Consider the following 17,745-nt stretch of genomic DNA (forward strand, 5'->3'; position numbering starts at 1 on the left):
AAATGCTTTAAGTGCTGAAGTAAATCGACATTGATTTTTAAACTGGAATAGTAATTCCAAAAATAGGGGAAAGGGGATATTTATGAAAAGCCATTGCTTGATTCATTTATAGGTACTTTCTGGCACCAGCTCGTATGCAAGTTGTTAACCAGCAGTGCTTTGATTATTGATAGTATTGGAAAAAGAAAGCTTGCAGCTTTTTAAAGAATATGTAAATGAGGTTTCTCTGGCATAAATACTAGCAGATTTTTTTAAAAAGGGCTTGTCTATATATACATTTTAGTCAAGATGATCTCTCAGCATTTTACCACCAGCTGGTAGTCATCCAAATGCAGCAGTCCCCCTCCCCACTTATTTGTATTACTGAGGCCCAGTCCTGGTGGACTTTTTTCTTTCATAGGTGCAGAAAAATATAGATAGACAAAATATGTACAAATTTTAAATGAAACATTTATTCAACAGAGCTTTCCTCCTGTCCTTAATATCCTCTCCTCATATTCTCTGGCTTGGCCTCTGTTGCACAGTGGTGGATGCTGCTTCTCTGTGGTGCAGATTTCAGCCGGACAACAGCAACAGGCCAGCCAGATGCCTGCCTGCCTGCCCCCTAGAAGTCATCTTAAAGTGAGAAGTTATTGTCAAATGGGGTGGCAGCTGTCTAGCTAGGAGCTATTTTTCCTGTTGACCCAGCTCTCCACCTAACCCCAAGATGGCAATAATGAGGAACAGCTTCCCCAAATAAGCACTCCTTCCCTGGTTCAGGTATTCAAAATCTGATGGGAGAAACTGTTCTGTTGAGGTTAGCAATCTTTGGCCATGATGCCTCTCCATAACGAAACGTTCTGTGAACCACCCTGAGACCTCTGGATATAGAGAGGTACAGTGGTACCTTGGGTTACTGGAGGTCTGTTCTTAACCTGAAACTGTTCTTAACCTGAGGTACCATTTTAGCTAATGGGGCCTCCCACTGCCGCCGCGCAATTTCTGTTCTCATCTTGAGGTAAAGTTCTTAACCCGAGGTACTATTTCTGGGTTAGCAAAGTCTGTAACCTGAAGCGTCTGTAATCCGAGGTGTCTGTAACCCAAGGTAGCACTGTATATAAATTCAATAAATAATAATAATGACAACCTACTATAGAAGATGCTATGGGATGGTAGGGAGAAAACGAGGAATGCCTATTTAATTAATTAAATATTTTGATTGACTAAGACTGTATCTCAACTAATCAGGCAGCAACTTCTTTTTTTAATGATGATAGACAAGTAGTTATAAAAACTGAAGGTAGCAAATACCATTTTAACCAATGCATTTCCACCTTTCTCTTACAGTGGAAGAGATGCCTTTTCTAAAATGATGCCTGGTGTGATACATATGTGTCTCACTTAAAAATAAATACGTATCTGGTATCAGAACTAATGTTTTTACACACATGATTGATAAATTAAACAGTTCTATTGCAATCCCATGCACATTAAGAAGTAAGCCCCACTGTGTTCAGGTTTACTCCTAGGTAAGTTTGCATAGGATTGCAACTTTCATCAGCTAAAACATATACGAATGATCAACTGATATAATAAATAATAATAATAATAATAATAATAATAATAATAATAAAATTTATTTATATCCTGCCCTCCCCAGCCGAAGCTGGGCTCAGGGCGGCTAACAACAATAAAACAGTAAACAGTACAACACAACACAACACAACACAACACAACACAACACTCTAAAATCATTCATTATAAAATTAATTCAGATCAAACCAATAGTAATCATTGGGCCATTAATTGAGTGACAGCACTAGAATAAAGCTATTCAAATGAGCCATTTAGTCACATGAGCAGTGGAAAAAGGTGACCATGAAAACATGTGAGATCATGCTCCCATTTTTTGTAAACAGAAAATGCATAAATTGTCATCTTTCTCTTCGTGGCAGAGAAGGCAGGATTTTGCATTGAGTTTGTACATCACACATCACATTGTTTATATGAACAGACCTCTCTTGTGAACGCAGCCCCACTGCCATCATCAGCCTTGGCATTTTAGCAGAACCAAACTCTCAGTCACCCTGTCTTGAAGGATGGAAATAAATACTGACTTGTGCACTTTGTTTGTGAAATCAAGTACTGACCCTTGTGGAGAACAAGCTTCTGGGAGGCAAGATAAATCTGAAAACATCTGTATATAGTATTCATCCCATTTTCTCCAAGTATATCAAAAGGTCTCCCATGGTGTATGCAAACATCCCATGTGCTGAGAAACACTTTCCGATTCCACATGTCCCATTGCAAATATTATGCACTGCAAGCGTATCATCCTCTTTGCTGCCATTTAGGCAACTGCAAATTGAATGTGCAATTTACTTCGCCAAAGCCTGGCATAAATCACCAAATGGAAAAGACAGAAATTTTTATTTATTGAAATCAGGATTAAGCTGCACAAGTGCCAGATTTCTGGAAGCCTACAGAAACTGGCCAGCAGCCATAGACATTGAATTTCTGCTGAATACAGTTTTATGTGACCACTGCTGTAGAAGTAAGCTTGCCCACAGTTACTGTATATCATCCATAAGACTGTCAGATCTGTTTCTTTGCACACTCTTCACAAAAGCATCCATTTCTCCCATCTTATACTTCTTTCTTTTAAAATAGCTGATGTCAGATTAAGCCATCAAATCTGGTTCATTTTCCCCCCTAAGAGGGCAACAAAGATCACTTCTTTGCTTGTCAGCAACGAGACTAGCAAAGTTTGAGGCACCTGTAGATCAGTGAATGTAGCACATCTAAATATGAATGACTTGTTATCATAGCAAGAGAAGTACATCTTTCCTTTCTTTTATTACATTTGTACACTTCATCCATTTTTGGAGTAATCTGTTGAGAAAAAAATTTCCATAAAGAGAAGCAGTCTTGATAAGCATGTCTGATGCTCATAATTACAGTGATTTTTCAGGATCATTCATGTCTTCTCTCACTTGCACTCATGTTTATTTTGCCATATTCTCCTTCAGCTGTAGTGGCAGATAGTAAAGCTCCTTAGCTGAAGGTAATCTTATAATCAAAGTATGTGTTGTATGACAGTAGAAATAATGCACAGTTGCTACTTGAATGTTCTCTTTCCTTCCACTAGAATAAAAAGCCAAAGCTGCAGAAATAGGCCAGGGGTGTGGATTGAAGATTAGGCTTTGTATCTTGCTGATATAGTCTCTGAGATTCCTGCATCCCAGGGGTTTGGACTAGATGACCCTTGGGGTCCCTTCTAACACTACAACAGCTGCCCTAAAGAATTTACACCTAACATGTTTAGGCTCCAGCAACTCATTCAACAAACTTTTTTTTAAAGCACCTCTTATGGTCTTTTCCTTTCTAATTTTTTAAAAGCCATCAGTGCACATCAGGGAAAGACTCGTACATCTGCTACAATGTACAGACTAGCCCTCAAATGTTTGTATAATAAAGCCCATGAGCAAACACATAAGGAAGGCAGAGTGATGCATGAGAAGTGGATGAATGACTGGGAACACCCCTCCCACCAGGCAATCCACAATGATTTGTCCTTGTTGTGTTTGGAGTCGGAACATCATGATGTGAGTATATTTGCTATTGCAGCAACATATGGAACCGCCCAATCAATACAATCGACTCTTCATAAGCTATTTGTTAGATTTAAAATTTCCTTTGGGGATTTGATTTCCCTTCACTACAAAATTTGGGGCTCCATGAATATGCTTCTGTCAGACAAAAGGTAAGCGATCTTGACATAAATTAACTGCTGCCTGTCACTGCAATCCTAGGGATCAGCTTAACAACACAGTGCTACAAATAGTGAAATGCGAACCATTCCTATGTTTAGCCAGGCCAGCATCAGCACCTGGTATCCTCAGGCAGAGGTTGAGGCTTCTACACTCTCATGCCCCATCATTGATGGGTGCCCTGGGTTTCCCCTTTCCAGTGCTCTGCTGAGTGCTGGGATGCCTCAGAGCCACACTGTAAACATCCCACAATGCCCTGGATTGCCCCTATTGCTCCACCCATTCCCAGGGAAACCTGCCTAGGCTCATGGAGGGCACTGAAATAAAAGAGGCCTATCAGAGGACACGGCTCAGAGAGTTTTCTTCAAACTTCAGATCAACCTGCTGCCAAAGAATCAGGGTGGTGTTGACTGGCAAACAGGGATGGGCGAAGAATTCTCCTTCCATACTAATGTGCTAATTTGGATGGAGTTCAGCTGAGGAATCTGTACCACAAGAAATAGTTGGAGGTGGTCTAAGGCTGCCTTTCAAACCTTTCCATCTTTTTTTCCAATCAGGGACGCGGGTGGCACTGTGGTGTAAACCACTGAGCCTTGGGCTTGCCGATCAGAAGGTCAGCGGTTTGAATCCCTGTGATGGGGTAAGCTCCTGTTGTTCGGTTCCAGCTCCTGCCCACTTAGCAGTCAAAGTGCAAGTAGATAAATAGGTACCACCCTGGCAGGAAGGTAAATGGCATTTCCGTGAGCTGCTCTGCTTTTGTCAGAAGCAGCTTAGTCATGCTGGCCACATGACCCGGAAAAACTGTCTGTGGACAAACGTCAGCTCCCTCGGCCCGTAAAGCGAGATGAGCACCGCAACCCCAGAGTCATTCGCGACTGGACTTAACTGTCAGGGGTCCTTAATAACTGCATGGAGCAGTGAGCATTGGGGTCTTGGGTGGCAGCTGCCTTTCCCTATATGTGATGCTACAGTTCATCATATCTTCCCATCATGGACCAGGGACATGTTGAGCCCCATTTTCAGGATATGGCAAGAGCAGTGCTTGCTATTTCCTACAAGTAGCTGTTAACTGCTTTAAAAAAGTAAGAAAGAAGATGTAGATAATAGACCACTATGTAAAAGTGAGTGATTCATTTTGTTTTGGGAGTGAGAGGGGCAAAATATAGTGTTGTTGTTTTTTTAAAAAAATCCAACAACTATAGAAATACAGTACACCGCTTGATCGTAAAAAACCTCAAAGTGGTTTACAAAATCAAGAAAAATTCACAACCACACTTTAAAACATACTAAAACATATTAAAATTGCCTCAACTTTCTAAGCACCTGGGTAGGCTTGTCTAAAGAAGATTGTTTTTAGCAGGCACTGAAAAGATTAGTGCAGTGGAACTTCTTTGTGGGTAGAGACTACACCAAAGCCATGTTCACGTCCAGCCAGTAATGTGCAGGGATGAGTTGTAATGGTCAAAGAGTCATGGTTCAGTCTTCAAATGATGAACTTCAGTACAGCCACACTCCAGCTAGAGCAAAGCAAAGCACTTTAGCTGCTATCGTTTTCCTACACCAAAGAGACTGAATTAAACATGCAGCTTGCCAAACGTGTGACAGCTCTGAACACGTCTTGGCAATCTTCCTAAAACATCAGTTGCACGTTTCTTCTTTTTATGCTCTGATTTATTTATTTATTTAAAATAAAATCTAGGCGTTAACTGCATAGCTGTAGAGACTGAAAATAAAGAACAAAAGGCAATGAATTGAAGCATTTTCACCAAAGGGATTTACCATAAAATGGATCTGATAATTGCTAAGGAATATATAAGGAATGGGGGAATCATATAAGCAATAAGCAATAAGGAATCCCCATATGGTCTTAATCTCCTGTCCCAGTAACCTACTGCAGAACTGAGAACTCAAATATCTTGTCTTTGGCGTGGATCCAGCTAAGGCCTCAGCTACACCATACATTTAAAGCTGAGTCATAGTTTCTCTCAAAGAAGGGTGCTGAGAGATGTTAGGTGACCCCATTCCCCTCACAAACTACAATTCTCAGAGCAGTTTAACATTCAATCCCTTCTCCCAGGAAACAAAATTTCTGCCTCTGATTCCCACTTTGAGCCTCTTATCTGAGAAAAGTCTGATTAGTTCTTCCAGAAAGCAGCCTAGTAACATGATACATCATAGGTAGCAAGTTTAGCAGACAGAGAGCAAAAAACTCAGAATGACCCATGCAGATAAAAATTAGATACCAGTGAAGCTCTCCAAGTCTGGGCTCAGAAATTAACTTGGGAGGCTTATTCCAAACTCTTATTCCAGCTCTGATTAAAATTGCAGAAGCCCTGGGAATGCTATATCATACAGCATGTTCTTAGTCAGTATGCTAAGGTGATAGAAAGTAGAAGAGGGAAATGTCTCTTCTCTATGTGTGCATTCACTGTTACACCTGCTACTATTGATTCAAGGTAAGGAAATATAGGTTTGGAGTGTTTTGGAGGAGTAAGGAATAATGAGGGTTGTGGAGAGAGGCAGAGTTTGTCCAAGACCCTGAAACTGGAGTGGAAAAGTTATCTGATAACTTCCTCTCCCCCCCCCCCGCCCCTCTCTCTAATCTTCGATAATCACTGAGTTAACCTGAAGCAAGTTTGAACTGCTTGTCTGATTCCAGCAAAAAAATGCTCTTGAGAAACCTATATTTATTTCAGTGGACCTTGTGTGGGAGATGGCCAAGTGGCCTGACCCTGAGTGAAACCCTTTGACAATCTGTCAGTTTGTTAAAATATTCCCAGACTATGAAAAATAGATTATAGTGATTTCACCACTACATACCAACTTTATTGCTCCTAAGTGCTTGATACAATGTCAACTGCTTCTGACTTACTCTAGAGGCTTTCAGTTCCTTAGTGACATGGTAGGAACATATAATTGGTGGCTGCTTAAATGTTGAAGAATGTCAATGAAATGGAAACCGCTTTACCATATTGATTTGCTTAACAAGAGGGTGGCACAACATTAATAGTACCCCATTACATGTGACAAGATGTTCAGAGACCAGATGTTATTGTAAGGCTCTGTCACTTTGGCTGTAATAAGATAGGGGCTTTGAGCATTCTAGCTGTAGAAACTGACATGGTAACTATTATATTATCCTTCATGGAGAAGACCTTGTCACCATTTCCCTTCTTGAATATGTCTGGCAGGGTAGATGGATTATAAAGTGGCTGGCTAGGAAGGAATAGGACTTTCAGACAATTGTTTTTCAATTGGACAAAGCCTGGACCCAAGAATGGGCAAAGCCTGCCAAATTACAGGCAGCTAAGCCCATGGGCTGCCATGCTAGCTAGGCATCTTGAAAAATTGCCTGGGTGGTGTTCAACTAAGTTTTACTCAGAGTAGGCTCATTGAAATTAATGGATGTGATTAAGTCAGGTCCATTCATACCAGTGTGTCTACTCTGAGTAAAACCTGAATTTGAACCATCCATATTGTCAAATCCACAATATTTTACAGACAGTGCATTTGGTTCGGAAAGCTTTTTAATTCTAGTGGCTTGAAATGGAACAATTCTTCAGAGAAAATGTCAAGAAAATAAAGATTTTTTTTAAAGCCTATTACTTAAAGTCCATAAAAGCATATTTAATAGAATGGAAGCTTTCAGAACCATTAAAAGTGGACAGCATGTCTCCTTACATTGCTGATTTATAAAATAGTGCAAGAGTTACTGGTATTTTACAATCCGTTAACCACTTTATTGTGGTAATAGCAGGGATTGTACAATCCTCTGTGTCTTATAGCAGTAATTAACTGAAGCCTATTTTAAAGCCCCTGTTACTAACTGCTCGTGCAGGCAGCTCTAAGTGTGATTTTCCATATGAATGCGTGATTCCTTATATTTCACTGGAGCTATTAATAAGATTTGGACAATAGGTACTCCAGAAAATGATTTGAGACATTTTTACCGACAGTTAATGCCAACATGTGTGTAGCAAGCAGGGCTATGCTGAACGACTGTTCTTCAATGTATAATACAAACATCTGAAAATGACTCTTGGTGTCTACAGGCTCTACTTGATCTGGAACCCTAATCAATTGCTCATGGTTCAAATACTTCCATGGAAGGGCCTGTTCAGTAAGTCTCCACTTCCCATTCATATTGGTTTTAGCCATGTGTAGACCATGTGACCAGGGCTTCCACTTGAGGTATAACCCCCAGTCATGCAAACTGGGTGGAACAGCAAAAAGGGACCAGAAAAGATCAATGCAGACAAAGTACAAAGTAAATCATGCTAAGGGGAACCAAGCTAAAACCCTCAAGAGCTGATCAGATCTGAATTTGCTTTGACTGCTGAGGAAAGAGATATCTGAGTCATGATAGTTCACTGAAAGCGTACAGTGTTCAGTGGTAGTGAAAAAATGTAAACGTGGAGTAAAACCTATGTGCATATGAAAGTAATTGCAGCAACACTCAGTGGGACTTACACCCAATTAAGTGTAGACATGACCACCACCTTAATGGAATTATTAGAGAAAAGACTGAAATTAATACAAGGATTATTTAGATTAATTTAAAAACGTAGCCAAAAGGTAGTATACTGTGTGCAGTTTTAAGGGCCCCATTTCAAAAGGGACATTATAAAGACTTTACATGATCAAGTAGTTCCTTCCTTTTGCTAGTAGAGGCAAAGTATTTACTGCAAAACAGCAACCTGCCATGATCTCTTCCATTAGACTAGTCAGTGTGCAAGGAAATATGGAACTTCAGTATGTCAGATTTAGGAGCAGCAAATACATGAGCTGTCACATCAGGAATCCAAGGAAATGCAGCAGGAAACAAATATGACCAAAGTTGGATTCAACATGTCCTTAAGATATTAAATATATTGAATTTTAGATGTCTGCTCATTAAAAAGATTTCATCAAAGAACTTTCAAATACAAATTTGTTTCATCTCCCACATTTCAGGGGATCTAGATGGATGCCTACAACTAACCAAAGTTGAACGCTAAGTTGAAGGCTATGGGTATAAAAATAGACGTTTTGTCAAGGCCACTGAACAACAGTCACATAGATCCTTCTTTAGTGTGTATGAAAGCAGTGCTGTAACGGGCACCATAGTTCTTTAGTTCAGTAGCTTGAATCCTAATATTTTCTCCCCTTTTCTTTCCCACATTGCTCAGGGAGCTCCCCTGACCCTGTGGAGAGGTGGGTGGCTCGGGTGCAGACTGAGGTTTGGGTGTCTTGGGCTGCTAATAATAATAATTCCCCAGCTCAGGCTGGCAGTGGCTCCAGCTGCCTCTTTTTTTTGCTCTTCAAGATATGGCAACCCTAATATATGTAAGATTTTCTGTTTTTTCTCATAATTCACAGATTTTAATAAAAACTTTTAAGAATGAACAATGAGTGGGAGCTATTATCATAATCTGCTCCTCACTCTGACTGTTGATTTCACACCAATAATGGCACAGGAAAATGACACCTGTTTTAACTAATATTTATTCGGGTTAGTTACAAATGTTAGTATCTGTTTCAACAGCCACAATATCTTACTGAAAAGAGCAAAGCAAAAATCACACATGTTCCAGGCTGTCTTAAGAATCACTTAAGGCTGAGTGCTGCTTGAAGACTGAAGAATGCTGAATTTCAAAGAGGGTAATGGATGAGTGCTTTATCTAAACACCTGAGGGGAGGAAAAAAGGTGTGTGTACGCTACCTAAAATGCCCTTTCAGGTGCCGTGGATAGTTTCCTTCACTTCAACTTCTCAGTTGAAGTGTTCAGTGCAGTGCAGTGCAGTCTCAGGTTCAGTGCAAGACTACGTGTATTGTTAGAGTTAAGAATTCATCTTCTAGATAAAACAACTTTCAGAAGAGAAGAGTGGAGATTAGGGAAGTTAATTCCATAGTCAATATAGTATGTTCCGTGCAGTATCTATCCCTACTGGACAGATGTCTATAACCCAATTGGACAGTGGTCCATAAAGCAGGAATTGAGCCTTTAGGGCTGTGACACCTTCCCCACTGGAATTCCTTCCCCTTGACTATTAGACAGGCACCATCTCTGTTGTCTTTTCAGCACCTATTGAATATCTTCCTCTTCCAGAAAGCCTTTTGAGATCTTTCCCTCTCTGCAACTGTGTTGGAATGGTTGTCTGTTAACAGGTGCGGCAACCCTAGGGAGCCGAGGCACCTTCAGCCCCCTCAATATTTTTTAAAGGGGGCCTGCCCCCCTCAGTGTTGATGGGGCCCAGTTCAACATCACAGAAGGCTACACCGGCCTGCTCAGCATCGGGAGAGGTGTGTGACTTCCCATGTGCAATGCACACTGGGGGCCCCCAATCTTGGGGGCAACCTGGCGCCTCTGCCTGTTAAGGTGGCTGTATTGTTTTAGCACTTGTTTGCTGCCCTGGGCTTCTTTGGGAAGAAGTGAGGGATATAAATTTAATAAATAATAAAACAAGCAATAATTGCTTTTTTTGCTTTACTTAATAGTATTCTTATAAGTTTCCGTAAGCATACTGAGATCCAATTCTCACATCCAGAAGACGCCACAGAAAACTTTTGTAGTTGACTCGTACTTTCAAACAGTGCCTTTAAACCCCAATTCTGCAATTCCCTCAGAGGCAAGAGAAAAATAGGAAATGGGTGAACGCAAGCAGAGTTGTGTGAGAAAGAACAAACTTAAGATGTGTAGACAGAAGATTTGCTGAATCCAAATGCTCCCCCTCATATAACATGGCTGTTATCTCTACAATTTATCCTCTGAACCTTCAATGCTGTTCTTCGTTGTTGGAATCATGGCACTATTCAGCTTAATAATTGAGGGGCTAGGAGGGCTGCAATGTAGGGCACACCCCTCAGTTACTGGGACAGGAGTCAGAGGGACAGGCTGTGTAGTTAGCACTGAGTCCGGGGCCTCCACAGTTTTTGCTTCAACATCATGGCCAGTATCCTCATTGGCTAGTGAACAACTGTCCTTTGTTTGCAGTGGCTTAGACTTTTCAAATCTTAGGGCAGGGCCAGTATAATCATATTCTATTGTATCATCCAGGTTATCCTCCCCAAGACGATAATGTCTCTCTTTCTTTGTAGAAATCTGAAAACAAATAAGAAGTTAGGTAAGTTCCATTTACCCCAGTTCCAAGAGCTAGAGCATAGATACCAGCACACACTCCATGAGAAGTGGAGAGCAGCATAGTCATTCCTCTCCTCCCAAGCACCAGGCGAGACATTTTAGGACCCAAAATAAAAAGGAGCTGTTGCCCACCCCCTGCAGGTCAAAGTGCATAGTACCCAAAGGTGGGAAAGTTTGGCATCCAAAGTGGAAAATCCAGAAGAATAACTCCCTGGGAGTAAAAACACCATAATGAACTAAACAATTTGCTGTCATGGTGCCAAAAATCAGCTGCTCTTTCATGACACCCAATATCAGTTCTCAGAAGTGGTAAGGTCAGCCCTGCTGGGCAGTAGATGGCATAACATGGGAATAGAAGAACTTCATGATAAGCCTTGACTACAAAGTGCTGTATTTACACATTATCCTGGCTTTCTTTAAAGAAGTAGATTAATTTTAAAGAATCTTAAATAAAATAGGATTGGAGTCCAGTTGCTCTCCACAGAAACGGCATTTAAGAGATTTGGTGCTACCACCAAGAAGTCTCTGTCTCTTGTACCTGCACATCTGATCTCATGTCAAGACAACACAAAGAGCAGGGCATCACACACTGATCTCAATGTTTGGAAAGGTTTGAATGGGAGAATATGGTCCTTAGGTAACCTGCTGCATGAGCACTCATGGCTTTAAAGGAAAAGGATACTGCTTTAAACTGATTTGAGAAATTAGCCAGCAAAAGCAGAAGAAAAGTGTTCCTGGTCACAGTTGCTGCCAGGCCCAGGTGCCTCTTCAAAATGCATACCTGCTTCTTCAGGGGAACATAACCCTATCCAAAACATGTTGTAAGTCTTCTCCCACATCACAAGAACCCTGCAATGCCTCTAATTTGTCCTTATTAACTTTTAACACCAACCATCAAATTATCACTCAAAACAGAAGCAACCTGGTGGAGTGGCCCTGCTTCCCTTCTCTCCCTCTGCTTCAGTTCCATGGAATGGCTACTACTGTGCAACTGATGAGGGAAAGAGGTGCTGGTATCATATTATACATTTTTTGGAAAATGTGTGCCATTTTTTGTCTTATCCTACGGATGGTAAAAAAGAAGAAGATGACCTAGAGCATAATTTTATCCCAAGTGAATGATTACACTTCCTTTTACAGCTGCTAATGTTGGATAATCTTTTTCCTGGATGGGATCCTGCACATGGCAAGCAGAAGTAGCTTTTGCTACTGCTGCAAATTTTAATAGCTGAATGTCTGTTTTTGCCTTATTAGGATATACTAATAGCAGATCCTCTATCCCAGTCCACTAGCCAGATACCCCTTCTATTCTAGTCCTTAAAGAGACCCATTAATCCTTGGTTCAAGAGGGAGGAAGGGGAGAAAGAATTCTTACTTCTTCATCTGATGAAATATAGTCAGAATCCTCCATTTCTGTCCAAGTGGGAGCAAATTCTGAAAAAGAAAAATGAGGATAATTAGAAGGACTAGAACCAGGGCTTGGTTTCAGCTGGAACTCACCAGAACTCAGTTTCGGTACCTCTCAGGTGAATACCATTGCCATTATAAGAAAACAAGGGAGGCGTTCATGGTTTCTATAAAAATAGCACTGCCTGGAACAGAAATATTAAAACTCAAACTCTCAAAGCATAACTTTCAAATTCAGTACTCAACTATTTAATATAAAAGTCCTAATAGGATCTAAGGCTCCATAAGAAAGCCTTATGATAACACAATGGAGGGTGGGACAGGAGAGAAAAGCAGGACTGAAATAACAAGGATAACAGGTAGCATAAAAAGCCATCACAGAAATGTGAGTAACAGTGCCTGCGGAACACCCCACTTTTAACCTAGGCTGTTGCTTTTTAGTGTAAGTAGAATAATAATTTCACCCATACAAACAACTAGGTATAAATGCCACAGGGAGGCTAATACCTTTACTGAGAGTTGCTGTCCCTTCCTATTGGCTTGTAGCTGTTCCACAAGGTTAATTATTTCAGTTGTGTGAAGTAATAACTGATCGTTTCCTTTCGCAAGAGGAACCTACTGCCCACAGATCTTACAAATACAGTACTTATACACTGAAGCACCATTTAAGTTAAATGCTTCCACCTGTTATGTGCTCCCAGCTCTAATGACTTTCACATTCCAAACATCCCACAGAGTTCCCACAGGCATGTTCAAACTAGCACGTACACCTCAAGACATCAAGGCAGGAAGAGGTTGTAGCCACCAACCCTAGCCTACCACACACTCTACCAGTCACACATGAGTGAAAAGGCCAAACATGGGTGGACTGATGGACATGGGTGAGTCCCCATATTGGAGAGGATCCTGCAGCCATTCAGATTTCCCCCTCCCTTATGTAAAGGTACACACATAGGTCCCTGCTCATGCGTGCTGGCTATACAGCCAGAGTGTTTCACATCTGGTGGACATGTCAGCAACAAGGGGCAGGGTTCACATGATATTTCAATGCATTATGGGGTTCATCTTAATCCTCCTCCTCAAACAATTAGCTTCCATGGAGAGACATTTACTTCATCCCAAGTTTTCAGGCTTTTCTTTGCCTGCATAAAGTAAAATGGAACGTCACTGATTCCTTGCACCTCCACATTGACTGTAAACCACATGACGTGCGATGAGAAGGACATGTTGTGAGGTTACGGGACTATTTCCACTCATAGCTGTCAACTTTTCCCTTTTCTTGTGAGGAATCCTATTCGGAATAAGGGAATTTCCCTTTAAAAAAGGGAAACATTGTTCCAGAGATTCTCTTCTAGTCTTGACTTTCAATACTATTAAAAGGAAACATCAGATAAGGTTAAGATTCACAGGACTGCAAGCTAGAGCTGAAATTAAATATCCTTAAAATTTCCAGTTTGACTTTACCCAAATCAATTTTTTTATCTCAAAATATTACTATTTTTATTATCTCTTTAAGGTTGCAGTCCTGTAGACATAACTTACACTTAAGGAGGAGACTTATTTCTGATTTGACATGCATAGGGTTGCTCTGTAAAGGAATGTTTCCCAAATAGCTAAATGAATCACTAAGGCTGCAATCCCAACTCTAAGTACTTGGAAGTACTCTCTATTGAATTCAATAGAATTTACGTCTGAGTAGACAAGGTTAAATTTGTGCTGTAAGTCTGCAGTCATAACCCTGCTTGCCTGAGAGTAAGCCCCACTGAATTGAATAGGGCTTACCTCTGAGTAGACATGGTTAGGATTGTGTTGCAAAATTAGCACTAAAGACCGCATTCACAAAAGGCTATTGACGTCAGGTGTCAGATACTGAATAAACCTCAAGTGAGCTATTTAAAATGTTAACTACCAAGTATAGATGATTATTAGGTATAAAACATTGACATGAAATATAAAATATCCTTAGATGTCACAACAGCCAGAAATAGAATTTGAATGAACAGAACTTATCTGACACCAGCATGTATAGAGTTAATGCCTCTCCACCTACAAATGTGTGAAGTGATGTGCAATAAATACAAGCAAGCAATGGGGACTTTTCAAAATGTTGTATGCCCTGTGGATAAATGAAGGAGGCTGTTCAGTGACTTTGAGAATCCATCTGTTCAGCTATTAAATATTAAACTATTAAGGATTAAAATCTCTGTGCTGGATCTTGAAAACCACAATTTGCATTTGATATTAAAGCTAGGTCTAGACATAGATATAGATATGCTATTATATAGATTATTTAAGAATCAAATTCCATAACTCATGAGATCTATTATAAATTAGAGTATTCCCAATAGAAGTGCAGTATTTTGAAGTATTAGCAAAGATGCCAGGCTTTTGTGAGTACTGTTTTCATATATGGTGCATAACTTATTAATGCAGACGGGAGGACAGCCATTTTAAGATTGAAAATGGACATTCCATTCAATGTACCACTTCATTTAATTCACAAGCAAGGCGAACCGGGATACAGATTTTATTATTGTGTGTCAAAAGGCACTGGGATTGGCTCAGCCACATAATTTTCCTTGTGTGACATTTTTTGAATAATGTTATAATGCTGAAACAGATTAAAATTACCTCAACATGCTAAGCATCTGAGCAGGTTTGTCTAAACAGGGATGTTTTTAGCAGGTGCTGAAAAGACTAAATGGAAGGCACTTGCTTGTGACAAGAGGCGGGGAGTTCCAAAGTTTAGGCACTGCCACACTAAATGTGGAGCAGGTATTATGAGGCACCTGTAGTAGTGCCAGTTCCTTCATGGTAGAGGGCTGTTGCCTTTCTCTCCTGCTTGTGGTCTTCTGTAGGGGATTTTGGACCAGAGATGGACTTTAGTCTAATCCAGCAGTACTCTTAACTTCTGCAGGCAGCATACGGATGGCTTATGGTTACATTCCTAAGGAAGGTTCACTAGAGCAGGCATAGGCAAACCTGGCTCTCCAGATGTTTTGGGACTACAACTCCCACCATCCCTGACCACTGGTCCTGTTAGCTAGGGATGATGGGATTTGTAGTCCCAAAACATCTGGAGGGCCGAGTTTGCCTCTGGCTGCACTAGAGAGTCAATAATGCCCACTGAACACAGTAACAATTACTTGTAGGTAAGCAGGCATAAGATACAGGCTGCTTACACTGCTCTTCCAAGTTGCCATCAAGAAAAGGTCTTTTGTGGGGCCTGCACTGGGGAAAATAAAGTCTAAACTAGTGCATTGTTTCTTGATTGTTAATCATGCAATGAGTGCCAACCAGGGACCTTTAGTAGCTTCTTTTTAATTACTTGGTTGGCTTCTTGGTTTGTCTTGAAAGCACCATCCTGTGCATCAGTGAGAACTTCAGATATGGCAATGAGTTAATAAAGATTTTGGTCCCCAAACTATTAGATTAGTCCTGTTGGTTCTCTGTGGCTGTTCATAAAAAAAGGCAGCTGTTTCATTATCTCAATCTACCCATGGAACCATAAAGAGCAAGCTAGCATTTAATCCATTTTTTTTTTAAAGTCTTGTAGTAGGAGGCTATGTTAATATGCATTTGAGATGGAAAAGCATCTGAAGTTTAAATGAGTCAGAACTGCAGATTCCCAGGATTGTGGGAAATTCAGGGGGGGCAGTCATTATCCACAGTCCCATTAACAAATGAGGGTTTTTTCTGTGTATTTCTTCTACAGCTGAGGGAGCACCATGATAACACTGAGCTCCAGTCTTTTCTCTGGTTGGCAGTAGGTAAGTTCCACTTACCAATATCTTTCCACTATATGGGTCCAAACCCAGTGATCACCCTCTGCCCGCAAGTACAAAAGTGACTCTGCACACAAGTGACTTGATTCCATTTCTAAATTATTATAGCATTGCTTGGAAGTAAATCCCAGAAATAAGCACTTAGAACTGCATTAGAGAGACACCTCTTGTGAGACATTTTGTGCTTTTGTGCAGAGATCCCTGAATACAAAAAGCTCCCAAATGCATTGCCTCAGGATGAAGGGCATACACCCAGATGCTCAGAAAGTTGCTGTGAATCATAACCTCTTTTAGTATTTTAACTTTTTATATGTTTAAAATCATTATTGTATTTCCCCCCCCCTTGATTTTGTTTCATCTTTTTGTAAACTGCTTTGAGGGTTTTTTTTTAAATAAAAAAAAATGATTAAGCGGTGTATAAACTTTATGAAATAAATAAATAAATAAAATATTTAAACAGATGCATTTCTCCTTCAAATACACACAAGTGGTGACTGGGCAATAGTAGTTTGATAGGGAAAGCTTGGGTTTCTCCTTGTGTGTTCTTTGCACATGACTTTGGTCTACATATATTTTGAAGTGTGCTTTGAGTATTTGTGCCGGTCTCAGTGCAAAGCACTGCATAAGAAGTAGCCCTTAGCTTTGGTCCTTCCTTGCCCTACCATTAGGCTGACTGAGGCAGGCGCTTCAGGTGACAGGTGCTAGGAATGGGGGAGTGGCACTGTGCTGTTGGAGAAAATCAGGGGTGAGGAACCTCCACCTTGTGGGCCAGACTTGGTCCACCAGTCCTCCCCATTTGGCAAACAAAGCTAATGTCATCCATGATGCCAGGTGTGGGGGATTAAGGGTGGGGCTTAAAAGGAACAATCTGGAGGTTGAAATGGGATTCCAGTGGCTCATTTGCTGGAACTAGGCATGCTTCCAACTGCCCATCAACTCATGGGTGAATGAAAGGAGGAACGTCTGGGGTGATAGGAGCATGTCTAGCTCAAGGAGGGGTTTTTGGGGGGGAAGGTGCCCCATGCCAACCCTCCAATGTCTCACTTTCTTGGGTCTCCCACAGCAGCAGTGGGTGCTTGAGAACTGTGCCATGGATTTTGACAGGTGGGTGCATGGGCGTAGATAGGCTTTATGTTGTGGGAGGCAGAACCTCAGTTAGTTCTGTATTTTTATTCAATGATTTAGGGGGCAGCTTCCCCCCTGCTGCCCCTTTGGGCTATGCTCATGGGTGGGTGGGTGGTTCAACCTATCCGTTAGTCATGTGAAGTCATAATGGCACCATGTGATTGACAGGCAAACATGCCCATCCACCTGTTGAATTTGGCCTACAAAGCTGATCCTGTTAGAGCCGCAAGGATTCTTCACCACTGAAGAAAATAGTTGCATAACCCAGCATTGCTGCCCCGCCACCGCCCCCAACCTGGGGCAGAACTTGGTGCATCTGGCTCCTGGCTCCCAGGGAGATTTTGCTGGAACCTGGAAGTCACTGCTGCCGCCCCTTTTCCTCACTTCTCTGGCGTGGGCGGGTGGAGGACATGCCTGTGCTTCTCTGGTGCCACCGCGGGCACTTCCCACCCCCTGTCACCAGATAAGTTAGGAAAAGCGACCTCGCCAGAACCCAAAAGCTGAGTGACCCCGACTTTGGAGCAGGGTGCGGGTGAAGCAGCATTTTCCCATTTTGCCT

Source organism: Podarcis pityusensis (genome assembly GCF_964106645.2).
Source record: "Podarcis pityusensis genome assembly, chromosome: 4".
In the NCBI taxonomy this organism is placed as follows: domain Eukaryota; kingdom Metazoa; phylum Chordata; class Lepidosauria; order Squamata; family Lacertidae; genus Podarcis; species Podarcis pityusensis.